This window comes from Pangasianodon hypophthalmus, chromosome 20, assembly GCF_027358585.1.
Source record: "Pangasianodon hypophthalmus isolate fPanHyp1 chromosome 20, fPanHyp1.pri, whole genome shotgun sequence".
NCBI lineage: Eukaryota > Metazoa > Chordata > Actinopteri > Siluriformes > Pangasiidae > Pangasianodon > Pangasianodon hypophthalmus.
In genome coordinates, this window is record NC_069729.1 from 16,182,894 (window position 1) to 16,198,090 (window position 15,197).

Sequence of the window (15,197 nt, forward strand, 5' to 3'; positions counted from 1 at the left end):
TATTCATGACTAAAGCCTATACTTAATTGAAACATGATATAGTAATTAATCACAACAGATTTTATGGGAAGTGTTGATCTTTGGCAGCCTGCTTTCACTTTGTCACATGGAGTATCACAGAATAATTGCTGGATGGTTGCCACCTTTGCACTGGAGCTGAATATTTCAGTGCAAACATTATAGTGTCGTGTAGTGCAATAGAGTCCCAAGAGAAAAAGGAACGGATGCAAAACAATGGCTCAGTGCACCCGTGTGTCCTTTGTGCATCCAAACCTCATGGTTATGGTATTCATAGCGCATAGAGTACAAGGACAACGTGGGACAGTGAAAGCTAAACAGTAAAAGCAGTATTACAGATTTTTTTCAACCTAGGGGTGTACAACTTAGACTTCCACATGATACAATGATACAACTATGATTCATAAGGCAAAGATTCAGTATTTGACAATACAACTGAATCTGCTATGATATGATTCGATTCAATTTAGTAGGCTCCGCTCATTATGTGACCAAGTTCATTTAGAATCTGTGATAGGCCTAACGTTAATTTGTGAATGATGATGAAATGAAATTATTTACATATCTGTTTAAATATATGAAATATTTTTACACATTGGTTGTCTGTCCTTTTAATTGCAATTGATTTATAATGAATTATAATAAAAAATAAACAATGTATCATTGTTGCCCCAATTTATTACATTTCCTGCCTTTTAAATCAATGCATTAATCCAAATCATCTGATCATCAAATCCTTACTATCTACCATATCACTAGTGTATACAGGTGTAATGCAATGTCACTATCTGTAACTGTATCTGTCGCATGATCCAAATATTTGTATCTGTATCTGTATTTGGATTAAAACCTAAAGTGGGTGTGGCCTAAACTGGATTTTTTTTTTCTTTCATATTAAATATGAACCCTACCACCGTGCACCCGGGAAACACTAGAAAACACTGAACAAAAACTCAGAGGTAGAAATGCCAGCAGTATCAGCATGATGTGTGAATTCTGGATCTAACAGTTCCTCAAACTCAGCTACATCACTCCAGTTCATAATTGGTCTTAACTAGAGATGTATGCAATACTGCTCACACAATTATTATTTTTGTTTGCATGTTTCCTTGATATTTTCTAATGAAAGAAGTTGGTTCTGTTTCCCAAAAGCAAACTAGTAATTTAAATCACCACAACCCTGACCAGGCAGTAACTAAGGATGCTGTAACGCATTCTCATGTAATGTAATGTTAATGAACTTACTGTTTGTACTCTTGAGCTTATTATCTGCATTAATAAAAAAAAATGCCACTCAATTTTTTTTTTTTTTTTTACTGTTTTGTTGTGTCTTGCAGGATCCCTATCCTGAATGGATTGAGTCTCAACCTGATGCACTGTGGAAGGAAAAAAAAATTAATGTGTCTCCTATTCATATCCATTTAGAACACATTATCTGTTCAATCCAAATAATGTATTCAGATTCAGTTACATCCCTAGTAGTGTATGTGCATTTACATTGCATTTACATTCCGCAGCATTTGGCAGACACCCTTATCCAGAGAGACTTACAGAAGTGATTTCTAGTCTCCATTGAAAACATATCCTCATGTTATTACAAATAGTTCAGGGTCTATGAATATGATAAACCTGAAATCCTATTAGTATCTGTTAGTACAGCAACAAAATCATTTCTTATATGTAAGTGCTTATTTAAGTGCTTGGTAAAGAGGCAGGTCTTCAGTCCTCCCCCCATTAAATCCCTGATTGAAGTCTTATCAGATTCTTTTCCTTTTTACCCATTACATAAATTAGAGATATGAATGTACACTATATTTATTTATAGCAAATACTCACTTCGTATCCAGGTCCGAAATTACTCATTACGCCTGAAGCAAGTTTGCAGCAATGAGGCCATAACTTTTTTCTTTCCTTTTTTTAATGACAGCCATAAATATGTAGCAAGTCCTTAATAAAGTTTTAACAAGTAATCCATCTTCTGTAAATTCTACCTAACAGGAATGTGCATTTAATTTGGGTAAAGCAATGCAATCAGGTACATCTGTGTAAGGTACAGAACCTGCTGCTGAAGTCAGATTTGGCTACAAATCTGAAAAAAACAAAAAATCCCCCCATTTTTTGGGTCTTATAAAATATAAACTCCAATATAAAAAAAAAAAAAAATGATCGTATTCGTTCTTCTGATCACTGAGGTAACATAAAGTACACTATTTCTCAGTGACGGCTCATCCATAGGGGCAGGTGAGGCAGAGCCTCCTCATACACAATTCTGTACATTTTGAATTCTAATTAGCTCTTTTGTACCTAATCAATTTCCACAAAAAGTCAAAGTGTTTATGATAGTGTACAGACAGTTAGTACATTTCTATAGTAAGATATATTACAAAGGTTGAGGGAGGGAAAGGGGCATTATGAAGTCTATAGTGTCTGTACATTTCCCTTGCAAAAGCTGAGAAAATGAAGAAAAATCTCTCCCCTTTTCCAGTGCCCAAATTTTTTGGGCTAGTTTCAGGTGTTTTTTTATGTGCTTTATGGAGATATAGCTGGCTAGAATTTTTGCTGAATCCTGTCAACCCTGATTAACTATATTACCTCAAACACAGCTGAACAAAGGTACATCTAAAATCACTCAAAATGAGTTGCTAGAATGTATGCTGGATGCCTGTATGTTGTCAGCTATAGGATTACTCTAGAAATTCACTAGATAGTAGCCTTTAGTAAAAGTCCACTGAGATATCCTCTCAATTTAATGTAGCTTGAGGCTGTGTCATTATTAATGTTGTCTTGACCATGAAATCTATGGTCATGAGGCACTTCTGCCACTTCCAAACACCACTATACATGACAACCTATAAAAAAAAATAAATAAAATGAAATAAAAAAAGCAACTCAGTGAGTGCCATTATCCTTAGACGTAATTTCCCCCATGAGCCACACATGAAGGTCACTCCCTTTAATATGAAGCGACATGTGGTACCACTCATCACGTACCCAGCAGGTACCCAATTTATGTCCTACTGATGAAAGTTGGGGGTGTTTCTCTCTTTCTTCCCTCATTAATTCAAATACTAAAAGAAGGACATCATTTTCTGCATTTTGGCTGTCTCTCTGCAGAGAAGAGAATGGATTGTGCTGTAGTAAATGAAAAAGGGTTATGAAATTGAGTTTATGAGATTTTGGCCACTCCATGGCAGGACGCTCTGAAATCCTGGTGTGACTTTAATACAGTTGTGAGTCAGGTGGTGTTGGTGAAGGAAGCACTGTTGAGGAGAATCTGGAGAGAGTACTATACTGTAAGTGATAATGCATATTGTATGGTGCATAGGTGCAAGGTCAAAGCTGTATGGCGGCTGTCAGGTTTTTTGACTCACCAGTTTGGCATGATTTGTACCTTCTCTCTCAATGACTTTTGTTTTAGGAGGAATTTCACAGAATGAAAGCAAAAAAAACTCTACAATAACTCTGCATAAAAATCACACCATTGACATTTTGTCAGGACCTATTTCAAGTTGCGACATGCCAGAAAAAAATTATTATTGTGAACTATGATTACTTTATACCACAAAGTACTGCTGAAAGCTTGATCATGATGGCTCAGGTGTCGAAAAATAGTCGGTCCAGCTGCAAGGGTTATATTAATGTGCTCATGCTAATACATTATAGTTTCCATAGTAACAACGACTTCTATGGTGGACGCTCCACATGAACATTGTAGATATCTTGGATTTTTCTCTAAGGAGCCATTTACTTAACATTTTTTAAAAGAAGTGTCCAGTGTCAGAGATAAAGGTGCAGCTTTAAGTTTTCTGACACTGGAAAGTCTTCAGGATGGTTTGTGGTTTGTCGGTAAATTGATAAGCTGTTTATTAACTTCAAGAGAGAGAGAGAAAAAAGGAGATGCTAGTGCAGGAACAGCTGTTTATCGCTGTTATAACGTAAGTGATAACAGGAATTTGTTTCATGGATGTTCCACAACATTAAACATAACTATGAACTGATAAAATTTGCAATGTAATTTGCAATGCAAAAAAAAAGGTGTTAGTCTTGGCAAATTGCTATGATATAAGAGGAATAAAACATTTCAGGAAGTGCTGTTATTGGAAAATAATCAGTTCCGGGTTTGTAACTAACTTTGCTTCAATTCTGCCAGCATCACACCACCCCTTCACTGTAGTAGCACGCCGCATCATGTTGTATTCCTTACTTAGCATAATGGCACCAGTATAACTATTTCAGATTTAATCATCCTGGTTAATCATCAAACCATCAAACACCTCATTATATTAATATCTGCCATTCGCATGCAGAAATGAAGATGGCCTGCTTATGACAAAGTGGATTTTTAAAGGCTAAGAGGTGTTTAAAAGGCTTGGTTTAGGTCTATATCCATATTAACTTCCATTTCCAAGTGGAAGTGGAAGTTTCACAGCTGCTGAAGTATTCTGAGGCTTTTTGCCCCTCATCTGGATTACTATTTGGCAATAAATGCCCTTCTAATAACCACTTTTTGTATGACCTCACCTCTATCATATACACAGGAAATTATGTTAGCGCCAACCTTTGCATTTTATCGATTCCAGCACACAACATTATCCTTATTGATCTTTCATCTCAGCATAGCCCAAATATCACATTATTTTTAATTAATGGTTGTTAGCTACAAGCAAGGCTTGGCCCTCATTCACTGATGATTCATAATTGCTTATTATACCATTTATGGAGTCCCAAATGTTGAATTAGCATAAAGTGTTACCGACGTGTTAATGGAAGTAGAGTCTCCGGTGATGACTTGGGAGGGAACACAGCAAGCTCCAAAATATTAGGTTTCATTTAGTTAATTAGATCCATATATGAATGTATAAATGCAAATACAATGCCGAAGCCCTGCTGCTAAACTCCCCTTGAATGGTCACGTATCCAGAAGAGCACCTTCTCAGTCTAGTTTAGTTATGATTTCCATTCTTTCTTTACAGTACGTTGATATTTACCAGAATAAATATGAATAATTTAGACTTGTGTTGGCTTTTGAAACATAGGTACTCGTTTGAACAGCTGAATTATTTAATGCTCCGCTTCAAAAGCTCTCAATGCTGTAATGGTTAAACAGGCCTCAAGAAATGTCAGTTTAGGTTCAAATGGTGCACATGATATCCTACAGGAAATACACAACTTTAAAGGAATGAGTATTTTATGAGGCGAATGGAAAATGGCCTTTTGATGGCCTATGATTAAGTTGGCAGTGTTACATTTAATCCTAGTGATATATAATTAAGTGTTGAGTGTTATCCAGTGTAGCTAACTACAGGTAGTGACAATACTAGCTGAGCTGCCACTATTTCCAAAATGAAGCTTTTCCAGTAACTAGCTACACTGCCTTTGGACTCTTTTCACATAACCACTTTATTATTTTTTTTTAATTAAACAAGGTTCAAACTACTGTATGTTTCAGGAACTGAGTTGTTTATCCATATTTATCAATGTTCATGAGCGTGACGGATTTACATGGCAACAGATTTGTTTGTAACCTATGAAAACCGAAAAAAAGAAAACATCGTCCACATCCAAAACTTTAAGCAGTTATTTAACGACACAAATAAAGGTGGCGTGCTGAATATCTTTTTTTTTTTTTTTAATTGTTGTTTGCCTAGCTGGTTGAGTTACGAGCGTGATCAGGAGTGATGGCATTAAGTTATTACTTGCTGTTGAATTATTTTGAAGTAGTGAATTAGCAAAATAGGTATCTGTTTCAATGGAGCATGAAAGCTAATCTCAGATATGGTTTAGCCAAATATCTAGCATCGGCCAATAGGAAATAACAAGCAAAGATGATAAGCATTATTATTGCAGCAAACGCCAAACATAGCTATGGAATTCAGTTTTTTAAGAATTACTATATGCCCATTAAACATAAAGCTAGATAGACAGTTCCAGAAGTTATCTAAATGAAGTGAAGTGATATTGAGTAAGGCCTCTCTGTATCAGCTTTTTTTAGAGTTAAGTGATGTTAACTGATTCTTAATAAGTTTGTTTGTTTACAAATAGAAAATGCAAAATTGCATGTGAATGTTTAAATTTTGTATAACAAATGAAAATGTCACAGTTGATTTTCCTCAGTTTAACAAAGCAGCTTCAGCGTAGTTAGCTACTTTGCCTTAGTAGCTTGTAGTGTAGCTAGCTACTTTAGCAAAAGTGTAGTTTGACTGTAACTTAGCTACATGAGATCAGGAGTAGCTTGGAGTTTAACTAGTTACTTTATCAAAAGAGTACTTTGACTGTAGATTAGCTACTTTATATTGTGAGTAGCTTGAAGTGTAGCTCACTACTTTAGCAAAAGAATAATTAGACTGTACTTTAGCTATTTTCAATCCAGAGTAGCTTGGAGCGTAGCTAGCTACTTTATCAAAAGAGTCATTTGATTGTAGCTTAGCAACATTAAATTAGGAGTAGCTTGGAGTGTAACTAGCTATTTTATCAAAAGAGTACCTTGACTGTAGTTTAGCTATTTTATATTGTGAGTATGTTGGAGTATAGCTAACTACTTTATCAAAACAATAATTTGACTGTACCTTAGCTATTTTCAATCCCAAGTAGCTTGGAGTGTAGCTAGCTACTTTATCAAAAGAGTCATTTGACTGTAGCTTATTAGCTACATTAAATCAGGAATAGCTTACTTTATCAAAAAGTACTTGAACTGTAGCTTTGCTACTTTATATTGTATGTAGATTGGAGTGTAGCTAACTATTTATCAAAAAAGAAGTTTGACTGTACCTTAGCTATTTTCAATTCCAAGTAGCTTAGAGTGTAGCTAGCTACTTTATCAAATGTGTAGTTTATTAATATGATACTGAACATCATTGGAAAATGCTGAGAAAGAACCTCTTGTTTTCTGGAGTTTACAGTGAAACCAGACTCTTATCACATATGTTTGAGATCGTTGTTTTTTTTTTTTTTTTTCTCCTATTACAAGCCATTAGAACTGCACTAGCAATGTCCCAGGTTTTAATGTCAGCACAGAAGACTACCGATAATTTTTCATGGGAATAATGAAAATGCAGCACCAACCAAAAAATTAGTGCAAGTATCACTAATCACCAAACAAATATTTTGAGCTCTCATACAGCTGTTACTACATTGCAGGAGTTGTTACTACAGTTCTTCCTGTTCTGTTCTCCTAGAGACAGATTCATCTCATACATTTCATATAATTAGGCACTAACCACCCACACAAGTGAAAAACCCAAAGCACTGATGTGAAAGCCTTCTGGTGTCTAAAATCCAGTCTTCTTTCACGTTACAAAAATAGCACCATCACATTCATTGTCCCACACTTGTCACTGTAAAGAATGAGCCAAGTCTAGAGGCTCGGTGACAAATTTCCAGCAAATACAGCCTACTGGGAGCAAAACAGTGGTTGAGCATGTCAGTCATCTTCAGACGTCATCTCTTAATTACTGTTTATACAGGGTCATAACTAACCTCCATTGTCAGTGTCGAGTGGTTTCTTCAGCTGTACCCACAATGCCATCTTTTCTCTGCTGTTTCCAAGAGAGACACACTATTTGGACCTACTTGATGAACCACTTCATTTTCAGTCTTGGGGCCACAATTACACCTCCGAATTCAACACAGCAGCCGTTAACAAAAAAAAAGTGAATAGGTGCCAATTATCACCTGTCTCTGTTTTTTTTGGCATAATTATGCCATGATTGCTCAACCGTGCCTTGTTGAATGAAAAATCCTCTTAGTCACCGCTAAAATCTTTCCTAAGGGACAGGGATGTTGTTTGCGTATGATGTTTCGGCAAGAGTTATTAATTTGATTAAAACAAATATGCCAACCTTGTGTTCCTCACTGAGTGATAGCACAGCTGGGCGGTTTATAAGCTTTATAAATGGAAGTAGCTGAAGTTGTTCACTTATTCTTCACTCATTTTCCTTGACAACTGTATTTTTCAAAATTACTGTATTACTGTAATTACAGGAATAGTCATTAATGTGAATCCTGCTAACAACAAAAGTGAATACCTACAGATGAATAAATTTATTTGTACAGAAGCATTTAGGCAAAAATGTGGTATTCATGAATATCCAGTTAGTTTGGGTGGAAAAAAAGTTTGTATCCTACGAGAGCTCCTGATTTTGTGTAAAATGTATGTATTACGAGACACACTAATGTGAACATTGATTAAAATTGACACAAAGTACTACAATTTTATATAAAATTTTTATTACACTGCCAAGTTTAAAATCACTCATTTATTTTGATTTTACACACACACAAACACACACACAATTAATGAAAATATTGTAAGACAAATAAGGCTTTCTATTCATGACAAACAAAAGAAATGGCACCCCACAAAAGGAAGACTTAGTCTTCAAATGGCTGAGCTGTGTTACTGCAAGATTTAGAGCACACCGCTCTTTTACCGTTTACTCATAATTTGTCATTTTCATCTGTCTATAAAATTCTTTGTCTTTTATAGAGTTTTGTGGGCGTCTGTTCAGAATTCACCGTCTCAGTGCATGGCCACTGTGTGCCCAGGATTCCTTGCTTTTTTGCTTATGATACATGTCCACGGCATATGGAATATCTACTTCTGCTCCTTTCCCCAGTGTTTCTCTACTTGAGGGGCGTGTCTGCTAATGCATGACGTAAATAAACCTGTCAATCATGAAATCGAACACATTATCTTCTTATTCAAGTAGGTTACTCTCATAACCATAAGTTTAAACATATTTGTAGTTAAATATATTTGTGAAGTATAATAGACTTCTAAAATATTCCTTATTTATTTTTTGTCTGTTAACAGCGACGTCCAGTGACATGCATTACCACTCAAATGTGTTACTAAAAAAAACTCTATTCTACTATCTTTAAATACAGAGATGAAATGCTCAAAATTAAGAGCATCAGAGAAAGAAGAGGGTCGTGGTAGTTGTTACAGCTGTTAGTAATTTTCTTCCTCCAGATGGAACTATATGTAGGCAGTACAATTTGAACGGACGCAATGGACAATGGAAAGATATCTTTTGGCTGATGACTGCCACTTGTAGTTTCCATAAAGTTGAGGCCAGTTTAATGTCTGAAGTTCTCATGGCTCACTATCCCACAAGCCCTCTAGAATTTTTTTAGATACTCCCCATTTGAAATGAATGACAGCAAAATTTCAGTTGATGAATTTGCCTGCCTTGGACAAATACCTTTAGCGCTCCGTTTACTGTTTGTTTATTTTGCCAGGTGCCTTTGTTTTGGTTTTGATCCTGTCTGCCCCTGGCATGTCATTGGTCTGTTACCCATTGTGTTCACCTGTTTTATGTGGTCCATATTGTTCTGACCCTGTTTATTTGGCCTAAGGATTTGGACATGCCTGTGATAACCCCATCTGTGTACATTGTACACTGTGTACATTGACCCCTGCTATGTTTCATCACCATGATTCCTGAAATCCATGTAATTAAAAGGACACACTTTCACCCAGTCTACCACTAATATACGGTATAGCATCACTAAATGCAAATCAGCAAAAGTGCTTGGAAGAGTCATTGGCATTTATGATTGTACAAAGAAAACCAGTGTTATCAAAACTTTGGGAAATCTGATTTTGCCTAAGTACACATTTTCATGCTTTAGTAAAAGAATGATGAATGAGATCCATTGTTGTAATGGAGCTTGATTAACATGCTGTACATACTATAAAGAGCTGAGCTATTTGAATAATTGCTGGCAAAATAATAAAATAACTTCTAGCAAGAACGCTAATGTTGAAGATTAATGTTTGTGTGCTTACTTGAGCCCCAATTCTTTTAGATTCTTTTAGAGCTGCCAAAAATAATGTTGGGGTGCTGATATTCTTTTTTTTTTCTCATCAGCTGCGTTGATTGGTAAGTCCTCTTTATTTTTTATATGAACTTTTTGTTTCATATTTGGCATTTCCTTTGCCTTACGTCATCAACCTTTAGACTCAAGAAACCAGTCTATTTCCAGCAAAGAATGCTAGAGCTCAGCAAAGCTTTGTAAAATGTAATTCACTGCACTAAATCACTTATTCAGAGGTGAGTTCATCAAAATGAGATACTAACATAGTGGGCGGACATCTTGACTTTACATTGGGCAGCATTCCAAGACAAGACTACTATCTTGGCTCGTGGTAAATACCAGGTGGCTTTGTCAACTTTTGTTGTTTAGGCTGTTTATATTTGCATTTGTCAAAGACAGCATTAGAGGAAGGGATTCATAACTGGCTGTTTTTATATAGTACAAAGCAGTTACATGCTTTTAAGATTCTGCTCACTGGCACCAGCTGTTCACCAATATGTTCCTTTTTCCAGCAAAGCCGCCCTAGCGTTTATTTATTTATCTGTTAACAAAATTGAGGACTACGTGGTCTATTTAGAAACCCAGTCTTTGGTGGTATTGGGTAATCCCATTTCTGTGGCGAACCAAGTCTGGGTTTGAAAGTGATTGATCATCACCGATTGGATTAGAGCTGACAGGATTCTATTATTGGATGGAAACTGTAGATTTAAATTAGATTAAGGTCATAGGACTCAACAATGAATGAACTGTGAGCCCAGCTATGAGCTTAATGATGCAATTACACTTTGCTAGAAATCAAGTGGTTCCTAGAGAAAAGAGGCACCACTCATACTTGTTTAGAGAGGACATAGTTAACCAAATAATACAATCCTCTGATCATATTACGAACTAAAAATTGTAGTTACTCAACACAGTCCTATAATGTAACACAACAGAAATTTTTTTTTGAGGGAGTATGGTATTTAGTAACCATTCAGGCTTGTTGCATTGTTCGATTTTTTACTGTGTTAAACATTGGAGAATTTGTGATGAATCGTTCATTTAAAAGCTTCTACATTTACTTGTTGAGAATAATGTGCAATGTTTGTTGTGTACACCTTAATAAAACTCTCACATTCATGATGTGTACAGTCTACTACTTCACAGAGGCTTGACGAAATGCTCTTTGTAAAATTAGGCCGGTAATGCCCTAAAATTGCTATTGTGGCTTGGCAAATGTGTCTGAATCTTACAGTGGTCGTATTAAGAAATTTTGTTGTCAGAATAAGGACAGGATGTATTTTGGCATGATAATTCTGTAAATAAATAAATAAATAAATAAATAAATACTATCCACAAAAGCACTTTAAAATAAAGTGTATTTTCATACTCTGAATCCATCCTTGCATAAATATTCACCCGCTTTAATTTTTCGACATTTTGTTCTATTATGTCTAACATATTTTATTGTGACACAAAGGTTAATGAATCAAAATAGCATACATTTGCTGTTTGCATGAGTATTCACTCCATTGGTAGAACCATCTTTAGCTGCCATTACAGCTGCAAGTCTTCAGAGATATGTCTCTATCAGCTTTTTTCAGGTTCTTTCAGGTTTTGAACTGCTCTATAGCTTTGGTAGTATGTTTAGAGTCATTTTCTTGTTGGAATGTGAACCTCTGTCCAAGTCTCTTAAGTCTTTTGCAGACTGGAACAGGTTTTCTTCTCCAAATTCTTTGTATTTGGCTCAATTAATCTTGCCTTCAACCCTGCCCAGTTTCCCAGTCCCTACTGATGAAAAGCATTGCTACAACATGATGCTCCCACCACCATGCTTCACTGTGAGGATGATGTTCTCAGTGTGATGAGCAGTGCTGAGCTTCCACCAAACAAAAAGGTCAATTTGGTCTCATCAGGCAGGAGAAACTCTTTTCATATGTTTGCTGAGTCTCCAACATGCTTTTTAGCCAATTCCAAACAGGAATTAATGTACCTTAATTTGGTTCTCTGACTAATACCCTTTACCTGGTCGCTGACTTTTGGTGGACGGCCTCCTCTTGGCAGAGTTGCAAATGTACGATGTTCTGTCCATTTTCTAAATAGTGGATTTAATGGTGCTCTGCAGGTTGTTGAATGTTTCTGCCAAACCCTGACTGGTACTTTTCTAGAACTTTGTCCCTAACTTGTTTTGATAGGTCTTCATGATGCTGTTTGTTTAGGTATGTTCTTGACCAACTCTTGGAGCCTTTATTTTGAGATTATGTGATACTTTAACTGCACACCGTCAACTCCATGTATCTAATTGTGTGACTTCTGATGGCAAGTGGTTGTGACAGAATTAATTTAGGGGTTTCCCAAGATGATTTTTGCCCCACTTCAATATCATATGCTACACTATATGGCCAAAAATTTGTGGACCAAACTATTGCCACAAAGTTAAAAACACACAATTGTATATAATGCCTTTGTATGCTGTAGTATTACAAGTTCTCTTCACTGGAACTAAGAGGCCCAAACATATTCCAGCAGGACAATACCCCTGTGCACAAAGCGAGGTCCATGAAGACAGGGTTTGCCAAGGATGGAGTGGAAGAACTCAAGTGACCTGCACAGAGCCTTGACCTCAACCCCACTGAACACCTTTGGGATGAACTGGAACACCAACTGCACCCCAGGCCTCCTCACCCAACATCACTGCCTGACCTCACTAATGCTCTTGTGGCTGAAAGAGCATAAATCCCCACAGCCCTGCTACAGACTAGCACGTGATATTGCCTTTAAGAATATTGGATTATGTCAAGTGCCATAAAGGGGTTATGTAGGTGCCCCTGTGAGACCTTCCCGTACATAACATGTTACCAAATTATTATTATTACTATTATTATTATTGTTGTTGTTGTTGTTGTTGTTGCTGTTGTTATTGTGATTATAATGCATAATAATGTGTTAATAATTATAATTAACACAACATATATAATTCTTATGTCACCTGATGATTTTAAAGTCCAAAATCAGTTAATAATCTAAAAGCATATTGTCAAAGAACTATGAATTATTCAGTAACTAGTAACTCAGTGAAAATAATAGCAAAGGCTATGTAGTTGGAAATGTGAGGAATGAGTCAGTGAACATTCCTCACTGAATGACCCACAGTCACGTTGAGTTCAGTATTTTGTATTTGTATTTTCTACACAGACTAATTAGACTTTTTATCACCTCAGCACTGCTTATTTATTCCCCATATTTGCCTGATTACCTACAAGTTACACTTTAGCGTTGGTTTACTACGAACTGGGGTGATTTTAAAACAGTGATTTAGACTGGATAAAGTGAATCCAATTTTGCAGCTTTTCTTACACCACCACCACCACATACAATATCCCACGCAATAAGTTGCACTCATTTCTGCTAAGGTCAGACGTCAGCTGAAATGATTTTCAGCCAAAGAGAAGCAGATAAAACTTTTAATGCAACCTTGATAAAACTTAAGTGCTTTTTTTTTTTGTTTCTGCCTCGATCAGTCTGCTTTTTGGAGACGGTTGCCATATTATTCCTGTCAAGGCTATCAACCTCTAATAGGAGGAACATACACCATTCATCAAACTATAAAGCATTTTCTTTTTTTTAACTATAGAAACCCATAGGAAAAGTTCTAAAAGTTGGGATAAAGCATAGGTAGTATTGGTTTTATCATCATTTGTACTTCTTTTGTATCTGAGAAATCTGAGAACATTGATATTGGGCAAAAAAATAGGAAAGACATGCCTTGGCATAGCATCTAAAAGAATTGTACTTGAGTGATGAACATGTTTCTTCCAAAAGATTTTCTCTCAGTTGTCTAAAGACTGATTTATACTTCTGTGTGTGCGTCTCTGCGTTGCTCCTGGTGAAGTACTTGACCTTGCAGGTAACATGAGAGTGTCCTCTAGGAGGCGCTGCTGCATGAACCAGATCAGAATTTATTGAATTATACAGTGAAGAAGTGCCGGAACGATGAATTCTGTGTTTCGCTGTAGAAATAATAAATAGATTATAAGACAAACGTAATGTTGTTTTGTAAAGTACTGAGGAAAAAGAAACCTCATGTGATTAATTACACACCAAGAGAATTTTGCTGAAAGCATTTCTGACGTGTTTTAACTCGTCTATATTCAGCAGTATGAACGGCTCTTATATCGAAACACTTCAATTTAACTAGTGTTTAAATCCATAGTTGTATCAATCATGGAATGACGATACTTTAGTGTTTATTTTTATTGAGTTGCTGTGGTTTACATCACCTACACGGTGTGTTTAATGGGAGTATTTACTGTATAATAACACAATATAATATCACTGTGTGTGAAGCGTACATGAAACACAGGGGTTGTTCATTTATACTCGCTGTTCAGATCAAGAGTTTTATCATTGAGGAGAAGTTTTTATTAAAGACATTATTATTTTTCATTCGTTTCTGTTGCAATTGTGGTCTGTGGATAGGGCGGAGTCATCCTGGAAAAGACCACTCCCATGAGGATAGAAATGCGAGTCATGGTTCCCAGTGCAACTAGCGCTGCTTGCTTTTGTTTTTACGTTCTCCATATGCTTTTATGTTTTATGTTTTGCCACATGCATTTGTTTTGGTGTTGGTTCTGTCTTCAATGCTTTTCTTACATCTGTTGATTACCCTTATGTGTTCACCTGCTCTGCGTTTCGCCTTAATTAGTTCTGTAGGTTCTATATTCTCTGTCATTTCTCTTCCTCCTTGCGAAGTCTTGCCAATCATATTGTGCATTTCTAAATGCTGTTTCTTGTCTTTTGTTTTCTGACTAGTGCCTGTGTTACCATTTTTTGAGTATAGTTGATCATTCTTTGATGTTGCTTACAAGTGTATTGACCCCTGTATGAAAAGATTCTTGGATTGCACACAGTAAAGCCCACTCTGAGGACCTGCTCCCTGCCTCAAGCTGCTCATTACAATGTCAGCCTTTGGCCATATTTACTTTGCAGATTTTACTGTGCAGTCTTTTAAGATGTCAGAAAAATGGGAAAAAAATCCAAGAAGTATGAGTTGCAGGAATAAAACAACAACAACAATAACAACAACAACAACAACAACAATAACAACAACAACAAAAAGACTCAAATATTCACAGATAAACATCTGGCTGGAGCTTTGACAGAGTAATTCATATAAGGATAAAGTGGAGGCGTGCTGAGCGTACGAGAGCGTCAGAGCGAACATAGTGTGCACAGCACTGCCCCCTGTAGCGCAGGCTTGCGGGAGATCACAGGGTGCATGTGATGAACCCGGGTTATGAGAAACATAATGGAATATTCTTTTGTGTAATTCAAAGCTATCTAGTGCTTAAAGGAGACATGCATCTGGAATAAATCACTCG